This window comes from Schistocerca piceifrons, chromosome 2 (assembly GCF_021461385.2).
Source record: "Schistocerca piceifrons isolate TAMUIC-IGC-003096 chromosome 2, iqSchPice1.1, whole genome shotgun sequence".
In the NCBI taxonomy this organism is placed as follows: domain Eukaryota; kingdom Metazoa; phylum Arthropoda; class Insecta; order Orthoptera; family Acrididae; genus Schistocerca; species Schistocerca piceifrons.
In genome coordinates this window covers 646,624,826-646,640,264 of record NC_060139.1, presented here as the reverse complement: position 1 = coordinate 646,640,264, position 15,439 = coordinate 646,624,826, and the positions used below count along the sequence as shown (strand labels likewise).

General features: G+C 44.1%; 1 protein-coding gene across 1 annotated transcript in view; it reads left to right on the top strand.

The window, feature by feature from the left end:
- LOC124776322 overlaps positions 1 to 15,439 on the top strand; it is a 145,165-nt gene that overhangs the window by 75,135 nt on the left and 54,591 nt on the right. The window lies entirely within an intron of this gene.

The window sequence follows — 15,439 nt, the reverse complement described above, 5'->3', positions numbered from 1 at the left end:
CGTGCGGCTGGCGCCCAAGACCTGTGCCAGCCATTGGAGTGCAGCAGATGACCAAATTGACTTTCACGTGCGTGAATAATCGATAAACAAGTCTTCAAGGAGTGATCTTTCAGTGTCAAAATACCTTTTCGCAGGGAGTCGTCTGGCGCATGGACAAGAATCATCTTCCATATGAGTGCCGAACCATGTGACAGCTTGCAACAAGGGTTCCCTTAGAAGAAATGACAGTCTCGGAAAATACCTTGAAGAGTAGTAATTCATTCTATATAAGACTGTGTTGGAAGTTTTTGGCAACAGAAGAACTTTTGCGATGCCACTGCCGTATGCACCTCTGAGTCAAAATAATACAACAGGCAACATGCTAGTGCCTCGTAGGAGAGAGTAACAGGCTCCTCGTTTGGATGTAATTGCTTCAATACATGATAAATTTCAAGGCCCGCTTTGGCAAGAAAAACAGCGCTACGATGTAAGTCACTGGTGACATTATGTGCAATGAAATGTTGTTCCAAACGGGCCACGTAATTTCCCATGGTTCAACGGTCTTTTCGTACTTAGGAAACGCTGGAGATTCGGCACGGAACCCTCTCAGAGAGGAGTCTGAATTAGACGTATGCGTCGGAGCCTGCGAGGGAGTGGAGGACATTGTTTCGATAATGAGCCCATTTGTTTGTTGCAAACGTTTTAACAGTGCAATGAGTAGCGCTGAAGGTTCTTATAAACCTGAAATACCGTCCAACACAGAGAAAAACAAATGAGAAAGTGTATGCATGTCAAGGAAACCTACTCGTCGCCATTTCTGTATCTGCAGTAGCAGAGTCAAAACAAGAATGATACTCCTCAATCGGTTTTTATTTGGAAACACCAACATACAAGAACACTGCTGACGTCGACAAAGTAGTAGAAACAATACACAATCCAAGCAAGAAAGAAAGTGTGGATCCTATTCCAGATCTTATAAGAGACGAATAACAAAGTAATCCGTTTTCCTCACAAGTCTCTCGTTCGAGAAAGTCCAGCAAAGAAAAGATGGAGACAAAACTACTAGAGAGTGGTCGGCACAGTATTATCACAAAGCTGTACAGGGAGGCCAGACCGCTATTGCAATGAAAACTTGATCGAAACGGGCCACGTAGTTTCCCATGGTTCAAAAGTTTTGTCGAACTTGGAAAACGCTGGGGATGCGACACGGAATCCTATCAGAGAGGAGTCATAGACCAAAGCTACCATTCCTGACGATCTGGGACTACAAGCAAATGAGGTGCTTGCGTGTTGTGGCTGGGGTGGCAGGTCCCTACAAGTCCCGGCAGCATGTCGAACTACCTTCTGGTCAGTAGTGCGCCGGCTTATAAGGCCGATTGGCGGATGGACCCACGGAGTATTTTAGTTCACTTGAGTGGCGTAGCAAAATAGTCCGCTTGTTGATGGCGACTTCTAGCTCTGCTGTTGATGTGTAGTGCTCGGGTAACGGACCCTGGCCGCCGTTGGCTGAGACAAGAGGTTGTGTTTTCGTCTCTGGAAGCGGCCTCGCCCGTACTGTAAACATCTGCTTTGGTTTTATTCGCTGTGATGAAGGCATGCCGCATCTTTGTTCTGTCATGCAGGATGCCAGTGTCGCAGGGTGGGTATGACGGGTGCGGCAGTGAGCACTCCAGCAGACAGCAAAGGTCCACTATTTGAGTCATGGTCAGGCTCTCATTTCTGATCTGCATGGTGGTTTCCGATCTATGCACACTCTGCTGCACAATGAAAAACTTGTTCTGGAAACATTCCCTGGGTATTCCTTACCCATATGTCCGGAATATCCTTTATTCCGAGTATACAGTCCAGCAAGATTCGAAGGAAGTTTTTAAAGTGGGAGACGAGGGACTGGCGAAAAAAAAACCTGTGGGATCAGCTGTGGGGTCTGCTTGGGTAAAACAACAGGTGCGCAACTACCAGCGAAAGACAAAGCCTTGAGTTCCAGTTTGGTGCTGGACTGCACTTTTCATCTGACAGATTGTTTCATATTGGCTCACATTCTGCTGAGAATGAAATTTGGGTTCTGACCTATGTCTCTTCAATATCCTTTCTTCCAAGAGTGCTACTCCGGTACACATCGCAAGAGATCTTCTATGTAGTTTGGTAGGTGGCGGAAGACATACTGTAAGAATTTTCGGTACAGTGCACACTTAGCTGCAAAGTGAAGGTTTCGTTCTATGACTGGTCCCCCGGCTGTAGCTAAGGTATGTGTCGGCACCATCGTTTCACCGAGGAGAGCTAGGCCAGCAAGTTTTGCGGGAGAGCTTCTGTAACGTTTGTAAGATAGCTGATGAGGCATTGGCGGAAGTAAAGCTGTGACGATGGGTCATTAAACATGTTTGGGTCGCTCAGGAGGAGAGCACTTGCCCACGAATGGCAAAGGTCCACTGTTTGTGTCCTGGTTCAGCACACAGTTTTAATCCACCAAGAAGTATCATAACAGCGCACACTCCACTGCACACTGAAAATTTCATTCTGGAAACATCCTTCAGGCTGTGACTAACCTGTAAGCCAAGTGACTGCACTATCCTTTCTTCCAGGGGAGATAGTTTCGCGGGAGACCTTCTCCGAAGTTGGGAAGGTAAGAGTTTGATACTAGCGGAAGACAAACTGTGAGGACGAGTCGTGAGTCACCCTTGGGTAGCTCAGTTGGTAAGCAATTGCACCTGAAAGGCAAATGTCTCGAGTCAGAGTCTCGTTCTGGCTAACAGTTCTAATCTGCGAGGTTTCAAACCGACGCTCGCTCCGCTGCACACTGAAAATTTCATTCTGAAAATACTCCCAGGCTGTGGTATTTAATCTCTCTGCAGTATCTTACTTCCGTAAGTGCTCGACCTGCAAGTGTCGAAGGAGAACTACTTTGAAGTTTGAAAGATAGGAGATAAGTCACTAGCTGAGTTAAAATTGTGAGGATGGATCGCGAGTTGTGTTTTATTAGCTCAGGTGGTGAGAATTGGCCGCCACAGGTAAGTGTCATCGGTTCGAGTTTCAGTCCAGCACACAATTTTCTTTCCCAGGAAGCTTCACATCGGCACATGCTCCACTGCAGAGCGAAAATTTCATTCCTGAGTCAACCTCCAGGCTGTGGCTAAGCCATGTTTCTGAATTAACCTTTCTTTCGGGAACACTGATTCTGCAAGTTTCGTTGGGGAAATTCTATGAAATTTGGAAGGTAGGGGATGAGCCAACAACTTTCATATCAAAGCACACTCCGCTGCAGAGAGAATATTTCATTCAGGAAACACCTCACAGGCTGAGGCTAAGACAGATTTCTCCAGTATTGCTTCCTCTAGGTGTGTTAGTCCTATAAGCTTCGCAGGAGAGCTCTTGTTAAATCTGGAAGGTAGCCCATGAGGTATTGGCGAAAGTAGGGCCTAAGCTGTGAGGACGGACTGTGTATCTTACTTAGTGAGCGCGTTCCTGCGAAAGGGAAATGTCCCTTGTCTCATCAGCAGACTGTTTCAATCTGCTAGGAAGTTTGATATTAAAACACAGCCCGCTGCAGAGTCAAAATTTCACTCTGGGAACATCCCCCAGCTTGTGGCTAAGCCACCTCTCTGCAACATCCTTTCATCTCAGGGTGCTAGTCCTGAAAGTTTCCCAGGGAGGTTTTAGAAGTATGGCAGGTAGGAGACAAAGTACTAGTGGAAGTAAAGCTGTCAGGATGGATTGTGTTTCGTGCTTGGGCGAACGTCAAAGTTCGCGAGTTCTATCCGCGGCCGCCACTATGTTTTAATATTCCAGGAGGCCTCGTATCAGCTCACACTCTGCTGCAGAGCGAAATTTCGTTCTGGAAACGTCCTGCAGCCTGCGGCTGAACCATGTCTTTATAATATACCTTCTTCCAGGAGTTCTAGTCCTGTGAAGTTTGAAGGTATAAAATGAGGTTTTGGCTTAAGTAAATCTGTGTAAACGTGTTGTGAGTCGTGCCCCTGTAGCAAATGTCCCGAGTTCGAGTATCAGTTCCTCACGCTGTTTTAATCTGACATGAAGTTACATAAGGGCGCACACTCTGCTCTAGAGGTTTCATTCTATAAAATTCCCCAAGACTGAGGCTAAGCCAAGTATCTCCAATACTCTTTCGCCTAGGAATACTAATCCTGCAAATTTAACAAGACAGTCAGTGAAGCACTGATGGAAGTAAACCTCTGAGGAGGGGCCTTGAGTGGTACTGGAGTAGCTCAGTTGGTGGGTGCATGTCCTGCAAAGGTATATGTGCCGAGTTCGTCTCTCCGTCTGGAAACAGTTCTAATCTTCGAGGAGATTTCGTATCAGCACACGCACCGCTGCACAATAAGAATTTCATTCCGGAAACATGCCACAGTCCGTGGTGAAACCATCTCTTTGCAGTATCCTTACTTCCGGGAGTGCTAGACCTACACATTTAGCAGGAGGGTTTCTGTTAAATTTGAATGATATTAGATGGTTACTGGCTGGTGTAATACGCGGAGGACGGGTCACAAGTTGTTCTTTGTTACCTCAAGCTGTCAAAAATGCCAGCAAAGGGCAAAGGACCAGTGTTCAGGGTTGGTCGAGCACATGGTTTCAATTTGCCAATAAATTTCGTAACACTACACTGCCAAGAAGTTTCAGAACACTTCACAGTCCGCTATCTGGAATATGCTTTATTCCAGGATTACTAGTGGAAGTTTCGCAGGGGGTAGCTTTTAAAGCAGGAGATGAGGCACTGGTGGATGTAAAGCTGTGAGGACTGTCGTGAGTTGTGCTCAAAAAGTGAGCAACTACTCATGAATGGCTAGGGTCCCGAGTTTTAATCCTCATCTATGTTTCACATCGGCGGACACTCCGCCGCAGACTGAAACTTTATTCTGAAAGCGTCCCCAGACTGTGGCTAAGTCACGTCTCTGAAATGTCCTTTCTTCCAGGAATTCTAGTTCTTAAACTTCCGCAGGCTAGGTTGGAAGCCAGGAGATGGGTGCTACCGGAAGTAAAGCTGTGTGGATGTATCGTGAGTCGTGCTTGAGCGATTCACTCGGTGAATACTTGCAGTCCGAAGACAAATGTCTCGAAGTCGAGTCTTGGTTTGTAAAACAGTTCTAATCTCCGAGGAGGTTTCATATCGGAGCGCAGTCCACAGCACAGTGAAAATTTCCTTGTGGAAACATCCCGCGCGCTGTGCAAACCCATGTTTCTGGGATATACTTTCTTCGAGAATTATCTTTCCTACGAGTTTCGCATGATAAGTTTTGTGAAATTTTTAAAGTAGGAGATAGAGTACTGTCAGAAATAGAGCGGAGAGGACTGTCATGATCTGCACTGTGCTATCTCAGCAGGTGAGCACCCAAATGCTAAAATTAAAGGTTCCAGGTTCCAGTCACGTTCCAGTAAAGAGTTTTAATCTGCAAGGAAGTTTCGTATCAACCCACACACCACCGCACAGTGAAGATATCTTTCTGGAAACATCGTGAAAGCTGTGGTTAAGTAATCTTTTTGCAACATATGTTCAGAAGTGCTACACTTGCAAGTTTCGGAGGAGAAAAGTTTGAAAAGAAGGAGACGGCTTACGAGATGAAGTGAAACTTTGAGAACAGGTCATGAATCGTTCTTGTGTAGCTATTTTCATGAGCAATGGCCACGAGAGGCAAATGTTAGACTCTCAGTCAGGTACACAGTTTTCATTTACAAGGAAATTCCTTATCAGCGCACACTCTACTGCGGAGTAAATATGGCGTTGTAGAAATGTCCCCCACAGTATGGCTAAGTCATGTCTCTGGAACATTTATTCTTCCAGGAGTAATAGTAGAACAAATTTTGTGAGAGACTTTCTGTGAAGTTTGGAAGGTAGCAGGTTAGGTATTGGCTGAAGCAAAGCTGTGACCATATCTTGTGTCATGTGTCTTTGAGTCTCACTTAGGCACACATTTTTAATCTGACAGAAAATCTCATATGAATGCGTACTCAGCTGGAGAGTGGTATTTCATTCTGACGTATGACACAGTATTGTGGAGACTACAGCCTATGAAACAAATGCGCGGATATTTTCCTTACACTCTTTGAACTTTGCACCATTTATGTCAGTAAAATTTTAACAGGTGTATCACATATGCTTATACACTGATCAGCTACAACATTACGACCACCGACCTGCTATCGATATAAACCCGTCCAGGCGATAGTAGCTTCGCATGACACTGGTAGTCAGACACACACGGTGCATGCAGTATCAGTGAATATACTGTCTGTATGTATAATGGGGAAGGCAGGCAGTGTATCTGAGCCTGACCAAGGGCAGATTGTGATGGGCCAGAGTCTAGGCACGAGCATTTCAGAAATTTCACGACTGTTAGGATGCTTGAGTAGTGGTGTAGTGAGTGTCTTCAACAAGTGGCAAAACCAAGGTGAGACCATGCCCAGATGCGGTGGGGTTGATCGTCCCCCCCCCCCCCTTATTGCAGACGTCGGATGGCATACTCTGGGCAGGACAGGTGGCGAACTGTGGTGGAACTAACATCAGTGCGTCTGAACACAAAGTGCACCAAATACCCCTTACGGTGGGCCTCGTAATCGAAAATCTGCAGCGTATGGTCTAGTCGCTAGTGTTGATTTCTCTGGATCACGGGGTCCCAGGTTCAATTCTCGACCGCGTCGGGACTTTTCTCCGCTACGGGACTGGGTGTTTGTGTTGTCCACATCATTTCATCATCATTCGTGATAGTACCGAGTCTTAACTGCGTAAAGATTGGGATTTTGTAAGGGTGCTGATAAACGTACAGTTGAGCTCTGCACAAACCAAATATCATCATCATCATCACAGCCGAAGACCCATGAACGTGTCAAGGTCAGCAACGTCATCACGACATCAGCAACTACGAGTGAAATTTACACATAACCATCGCCACAGGGCATTGGCGCAGTGGTTGAGCACTGAGTGGTCTAATGCATCCCAATACCTTCTTCAACATGGCGATGGGAGGGCACTAGTCCATCGTCTTCCAGGGTAACAGCTCCTTGACATCTGTACTGTGAGACGGAGACAAGTTGGCGGCGGCTATATTATGTTCTGGAGGACAATCATGTGGGCATCCATGGGTCCAGTGGGGTTTGTGCAAAAAACATGATCACGTTTCCCAATAGCAGTGGCATTTTTAGCAGGATAATGCACCATGTCACAAGGCCACAATGTGGTGGAGTAGTTCGAGGACCACAGTGGCGAGTTCCTATTGATGTGCTCATCCTCTCCCCCAACTCACCAGATCTGAACCCAACGAAACAAATCTGGCATATGATTCAACTTGGTGTCAGAGCACATAGCCCCCTTCCCCAGAATTTACAGGAATTAGCTGACTTGTGTGTGTGCGTGTGTACATGTGGTGCCAAACTCCATCCAGCGACCTGTCAAGGCATCATTGCTTCCGTGCCACGATACGTCGCCACTGTCGTCCATGCCACAGGTGGACATACCGGCTATTAGGTAGGCGGTCATAATATTGTACTTGAGCATTGTATATCTCAAGATAACGCATACTTTTTGTTGTATGTATCTTCCACAATTGATCATAAATTTGTTTGATCATTCTCTCTGCAAGAATAAATGAACTAATTTACAGTGCAACACAATAGTAATGACTACTACCTACTGTAGGTCCTACAAATATATTATTATTATATTAGGGGAAATACGGGTAAGGTGGCCAGCTTGGGAAAAGTGGCTACTGCTTATTTGATGTCTTCAACAGTGCTGCTTCCTACCTAGTAGTGGCCAGACTAGGTGTACTCTACACCATTAGTGTTGCCAGTGACGTTGACAAAGGAAGCTTGCTCCATTTCTTCCTGTGAAAACATTTAGGTTTTTCGAACGTTTGATGTAAAATGGTTCAAATGGCTCTGAGCACTATGCGACTTAACTTCTGAGGTCATCAGTCACCTAGAACTTAGAACTAATTAAACCTAACTAACCTAAGGACATCACACACATCCATGCCTTACGCAGGAGTCAAACCTGCGACCGTAACAGGTCCGGACTGAAGCGCCTAGAACCGCTCGGCCACCGCGACCGGCTGTAAACGGAGAGTTGTAGGAGCAAATAGAGATGGAGTTGGCAGTAAAAAGATTATAAGGGGGCTTAAGGGCAGTGTTCCGTGAAGAAAAAGAGCAGGAAATTCTTAATTACGTTTTTTAAAATGGGAAAGCAATTTTATGGAATTACGGTTACTGACCTGCAGCGATTAGCATCCCAGTTGGCAGAACGTAACAAAAGTCCCCATCGTTTCAACAAAGAGTCTGAAATGGCAGCAAAGACTGGGTGGTGTGCTTAAGTGAACAAATCTCTAACATTAGTCTTAGGAAGCCAGAATCTAAATCTATGGCTAGAGATGTTTCCCCTCGGTGTCCAACCACTCAAGAACGTCCGTCTGAGCATCCTATAGGCGGGTTCCACATAAGCCCAAAGGACGTAAAACCTTTGTCTAAGAAACAAAGTTTGAATCAAAGACAAATTAGGAATAAAAAAGGAGAGGCTGCCATAATCACTTCAAGCTCTTATAAAAAAAAGAGTTGACTGAAGCTAAAAGAAAGAAAGAAAGATGAAGAGCTTTTCATGACAAAAATGACATTAGACGTTTGATTTTCTTTCTATGTTTGTCTTTTGTTATATTCTCATTTGCTGTTGATTAATACTGTTAATAATAGTAGTTACTTCCCTTGTATAGTAAGTTTGTGATTATTGTAGTCAGTTTTTTAATATCTTCTTATTGTACTAGCGTAACTTAGATAAAGTAGTTTCCTTGTTTCAATAACTGTAAAATTTTACCATGAGTGAGAAGTGTGGTCTTTGGTATTTTCACTGGGGGGGGGGGGGGGGGAATGCAGTGGGGAAGCCAGTGGACATTCTGGTGAGATCCTCTCCTGGAACTGCAGGTTATGTAGCAAGAGTAAGTTGACAGAGGAGCAGGAGCGTAAGATGTGTGCCCTTCAGGTGCAGTTGAAAAACGCACAGGAGGAGCTAGATAGAATGAGGAGGGAGAAGGGGGTTGGGGAATGGAAGCTGGCTGTTGGCAAGAGATCTGCTAGGAGAAGGAGATTTTCAGATAGTTTTACTATTGGTGTTTGCAAAAGATATGACCAACTGTCAGAGTCTAGTGGAGAGGAATCTGTAGTAGCTGTAGATGTAGGAAGTATGCAGCAGACCTCAGCAGTTACGGTGGCTAGGACAGTTGCAACGTCTAAGAGAAAGAAGAAGGTTCTGCTGTTAGGTAGTTCTCATAGTAGAGGTGTAGGCCAGCAGTTGCAGGAAGCGTTGGGGAGTGAGTACCAAGTCACCATCATTGTGAAGCGAAATGCAGGATTGGCTCAGGTGACTGTTAACATACGGGGGTTACGTAGGGATTGTACTAAAGAGGATCAGGTAGTGATTGTGGGTGGGGCTGGTAATAGTATTGATAGGGATGGGGAGTATGACATAGATGGTGACCTGGAAAAGATAGCCACTCAGACTGGCAACATGAACGTGCATTTCGTGGAACTGTTTCGGCGTCATATCGGCCTCATCTTAATAAAGCCGTCAAGCGTAATAACATGAGATATGGGGGTGCGCTGATGACAGAAGGCATGAGTCACATTTCAGTGGTGTCGGTGGAGTCTATCAGCAGGACGGGTTTCACTAGACATGGTTTGCACCCAAAAGGTATGGAAATGGGAGGTTGGCAAACCTTATAGGTGACAGCATAGGTGGGGGTGGTGGGATCACTCATGGGAAAATTCCTGCACTAGTGGTGGTCGAGCTGCACCTTTTTTATATTGAAGTCAGCTGATAGGTATTCCTGCTTAAGGGAAGTCTCTCTAACAAAGAAACCACTTTTGACAAAGCTTAGGTATCCGAGTAATGAGGGAATTAGTATATTTCATCAAAATATACAAGGTATTAGAGATAAAGTTAGTGAACTGCTTATAGATGTTGACTCTGAAATTATTGGTATATCTGAACACTTCTTAAATAAGGAGATAATTCAGAGGCTTCCTTTACCAGGATACAGGTTGGCTGGCAGCTTTTCTAGGAGCTCTTTGCGGTGTGGGGGAGTACCCATGTATGTGAAAAACGGAATCCCATTTGAGTCAATTGATGTTTCAAAGTACTGAACCGAAAAGGTGTTTGAATGTTGTGCAGGTGTGGTTAAATTTAGTGGAGTTAAACTTCTAACTGTTGTTTATTTATACACTCCTGGAAATTGAAATAAGAACACCGTGAATTCATTGTCCCAGGAAGGGGAAACTTTATTGACACATTCCTGGGGTCAGATACATCACATGATCACACTGACAGAACCACAGGCACATAGACACAGGCAACAGAGCATGCACAATGTCGCCACTAGTACAGTGTATATCCACCTTTCGCAGCAATGCAGGCTGCTATTCTCCCATGGAGACGATCGTAGAGATGCTGGATGTAGTCCTGTGGAACGGCTTGCCATGCCATTTCCACCTGGCGCCTCAGTTGGACCAGCGTTCGTGCTGGACGTGCAGACCGCGTGAGACGACGCTTCATCCAGTCCCAAACATGCTCAATGGGGGACAGATCCGGAGATCTTGCTGGCCAGGGTAGTTGACTTACACCTTCTAGAGCACGTTGGGTGGCACGGGATACATGCGGACGTGCATTGTCCTGTTGGAACAGCAAGTTCCCTTGCCAGTCTAGGAATGGTAGAACGATGGGTTCGATGGCGGTTTGGATGTACCGTGCACTATTCAGTGTCCCCTCGACGATCACCAGTGGTGTACGGCCAGTGTAGGAGATCGCTCCCCACACCATGATGCCGGGTGTTGGCCCTGTGTGCCTTGGTCGTATGCAGTCCTGATTGTGGCGCTCACCTGCACGGCGCCAAACACGCATACGACCATCATTGGCACCAAGGCAGAAGCGACTCTCATCGCTGAAGACGACACGCCTCCATTCGTCCCTCCATTCACGCCTGTCGCGACACCACTGGAGGCGGGCTGCACGATGTTGGGGCGTAAGCGGAAGACGGCCTAACGGTGTGCGGGACCGTAGCCCAGCTTCATACCCCAGGAGCAACAGTGTCCCTAATTTGCTGGGAAGTGGCGGTGCGGTCCCCTACGGCACTGCGTAGGATCCTACGGTCTTGGCGTGCATCCGTGCGTCGCTGCGGTCCGGTCCCAGGTCGACGGGCACGTGCAGATGCACCTTCCGCCGACCACTGGCGACAACATCGATGTACTGTGGAGACCTCACGCCCCACGTGTTGAGCAATTCGGCGGTACGTCCACCCGGCCTCCCGCATGCCCACTATACGCCCTCGCTCAAAGTCCGTGAACTGCACATACGGGTCACGTCCACGCTGTCGCGGCATGCTACCAGTGTTAAAGACTGCGATGGAGCTCCGTATGCCATGGCAAACTGGCTGACACTGACGGCGGCGGTGCACAAATGCTGCGCAGCTAGCGCCATTCGACGGCCAACACCGCGGTTCCTGGTGTGTCCGCTGTTCCGTGCGTGTGATCATTGCTTGTACAGCCCTTTCGCAGTGTCCGGAGCAAGTATGGTGGGTCTGACACACCGGTGTCAATGTGTTCTTTTTTCCATTTCCAGGAGTGTAGATCCCCAGACTCCGATTTCACAACATTTTTTGCTAAAGCTAGAGGATGTTCTTGGTTCACTTTATAGGAAATATAAAAAGTTAATTATATGTGGTGACTTCAATGTTAATTGTATAAGTGATTGTGCAAGGCAAAGGATGCTGGTAAATCTCCTTAAATCATATAATCTTATGCAAACCGCATTCTTTCCAACGAGAGTGCAAGGGAACAGTAGAACAACCGTAGACAACATTTTTGTTCATTCCTCATTACTAGGAGGACATTCTGTTAGCAAAAAAGTGAATGGCCTTTCACATCATGATGCATAAGTTTTAACTCTAAAAGATTTTTGTGCTGCAACACATGTTAAATATAGTTATCAACTTTTTAGGAAAGCTGATACAGTTGCTGCAGGGACCTTTGTAAACCTTATCAAGGAAAAAGAGTGGCAAGATGTTTTTAGTGCTGATACAGTGGACGATAAATATAATGCTTTCCTCAAGACTTTTCTCGTGCTCTTTGAAAGTTGCCTTTCCGTTAGAACGCTCAAAACAGGGTACTAGCACAAACAGGCAGCCTGGGTGGCTGACTAGAATATCCTGTAGAACAAAGTGGTAATTATATCAAAATGTTAGAAAGAGTCAAAATCTAAATGCAGCAGCCCATTACAAACAGTATTGTAAGGTGCTTAAAAAAGTTATTAGGAAGGCAAGAAGTATGTGGTATGCAGACAGAATAGCTAAGTCAGGATAAAATTAAAACCATGCAGTCAGTCGTAAAGGAAGTGGCTTGTCTGTAGAAACAGGTCGAGGATATAGAATCAGTGCGTAGTGGGAATGTCCGTGTTACTGATAAGTCGCATATACGTACAGTCTTTAATAATCACTTTCTGAATATAGCAGGTGAACTAAATAGAAACCTAGTCCCAACAGGGAATCATATAGCGCTCGTAGAAAAAAGTGTTCCGAGACTGTTACCTGAAATGCTCCTCCATGATACTGACAAGAGGGAGATTGAGTTAATTATTAAGTCACTAAAGACCGAGAACTCTCATGGATCTGACGGGGTATCTAGCAGAAAACTGAAGTATTGTTCTATGTATGTTAGCCCAGTACTTAGCCATATCTGTAACTTTTCCTTTAGGAGTGGTCGGTTTCCTGACAGATTAAAGTACTCGGTAGTGAAGCCACTTTGTAAAAATGGAGACAGGGATAATGTTGACAATTTTAGACCTATTTCTATGCCATCGATATTTGCTAAAGTTACCGAGAAGGTAGTATATACAAGATTACTGGAGCATTTAAATTCACATAATCTGCTGTCAGATGTACAGTTTGGTTTTAGAAATGGTTTAACAACTGAAAATGCTATATTCTCTTTTCTCTGTGAGATTTTGGACGGATTAAATAAAAGGTTGCGAACGCTAGGTGTTTTCTTTGATTTAACGAAGGCTTTTGACTGTGTTGACCACAAAATATTACTGCGGAAGTTGGACCATTATGGAATAAAGGGAGTAGCTTACAATTGGTTCGCCTCTTACTTTAAGAACAGAAAGCAGAAGGTAATTCTCCGCAATATTGAGAGTGGTAGTGATGTTCAGTCCCAATGGGGCACTGTTAAGTGGGGCGTTCCCCAAGGGTCGGGGCCACTGCTGTTTCTTATTTATAGAAATAATATGCCTTCTGGTATTACAGGTGATTCAAAAATATTTCTGTTTGCTGATGACACCAGCTTGGTAGTGATGGATCTTGTGTGTAATATTGAAACAGTATCAAATAATGTAGTTCATGAAATAAGTTCATGGCTTGTGGAAAATAATCACAGTAAGACTTAGTTTTTACAGTTTCTAACTCACAATTCAACAAGAACCGATATTTTGATCAGACAGAATGGGCATATTATAAGCTAGACGGAACAGTTGAAGTTCCTAGGCGTTCGGATAGATAGTAAGCTGTTGTGGAAAGCCCATGTCCAGGATCTTGTTCAGAAACTAAATGCTGCTTTATTTACCATTAGAACAGTATCTGAAATAAGTGACACTTCAACACGAAAATTAGTCTACTCTGCATATTTTCATACACTTATGTCGTATGGTATTAATTTTTTGGGGTAATTCTTCTGATTCAAAAGGGGTATTTTTGGCCAAAAAACGGGCTTTTCGAGCTATATGTGGTATAAGTTCGAGAACCTCTTGTCGACCCCTATTCAATAGTCTGGGAATTCTGGCATTGCCCTCACAGTATATATTTTCTTTACTGTCGTTTGATGTTAGCAATATTAGCCTATTCCCAAGAGTTAGCAGCTTTCACTCAGTTAATACTAGGCAGAAATCAAATCTGCATGTGGAATGCACTTACTTATCTCTTGTGTAGAAAGGAGTGCAGTATTCCGCTGCATCCATTTTCAATAAGCTACCACAAGAACTCAAAAATCTTAGCAGTAGCCCAAACTCTTTTAAGTCTAAACTGAAGAGTTTCCTCATGGCTCACTCCTTCTATTCTGTCGAGGAGCTCCTGGAAGAGCTAAAAAATTAAGCAAATTCCAGAGTTACATTGTTGATTTTCTTTATTTAAACTTGCGAATTGTCGCCTGAATACGTTTCTTGTATTTCATTTTATCTGTTTCTACTATCGTGTTATAATTTCATGTATTGACTCGTTCCATGACCATGGAGACTTCTCCTTAATTTGGTCCCACGGAACAATAAATAAATAATAAATAAAGGAAGTTCGAAGAGAAAAAAACAGATAAGGCCTACATTGTAAGGCAACACAAAATAAAGGTTAGAAGCTATAAGTGGGAACAAATGCTAAGACAGTTTTAGGCTAAAATGTAACTTTTTCAAGAATAAATGGAATAAGAAAATTAAATTGACGAGGACAGAGACACAGGCTCTTTTTACTGCAAGTAAGCTTTTTCTAGATCTAAAGAAAACGATGGATGGATAAGACGTCGGTGCTGTAAACGCTGGGATCATGAACTGTGCATTGCATATTATGAGAACAATGACAAGCTCACGTGCGAAGTTTGTACATGACTTAATATTGTTTCTGTCTGGATAAACTGTGGATGAATTAGAATGAAAAAGTAATCCATGATAGTCGTTGATTTCTCTACTTACATCATCAGGAATAAATAATACTTATCGTTTGTTGACCTTTTTGTGCCAAGAATGTATCGCATGTTGGTTATTTCTTATTTGTGTTATTGCTCTCCTGATAATAATCAGTGGTAAAATAAAAACAATAAGCCTATCCCTTTTGTAAAGTGGACTGTCTATTCGAGAATGGAGGCAAAGGACTTTCCACTTTACCATATTAGGTAGGGAAAAGTGGCCACTATATAAGCATCCAGGAAAAGGTTTATATATGTTATGAAATGTACTTTTTCCTTATCTATAAATATTTGGCTTGATACCTTACAGTATGCAAATTTGAAATGTATGCACCATAAGCGTCTGTTGATAGCCATGGTTTCATGAAAACTCAGTTCCACTTAGAGTGGTCAGACACAAATCATTATCAGCATGAAGTTTTCCCATTTCTGATATTTCAGAAGTAAAGTGCCCTGAAAGTTATTTAGAGGGAAACGTTATTAACTGGTTGACTTTAAATGGTGGTGCATGGATAGGTGAAGCAGGCGTTGAAAGGGAGAGGACTGCTGCAGAGGATTCATGTTTTGCAAACATTGTTCATCCTTCAAGTGGGTTCTTTCCTGAGAAAGAGTCGGAGATAACATTTGCGATGCACTTAAAATTGATTAATCATTCTATAAGAAAAGGTTGTTAGATAGAAGTAGTTTCAATTGTCTCACTGACTCATTACTGAATTGCATAATAAAACAACTACAGAATCTAAATATCATTTAT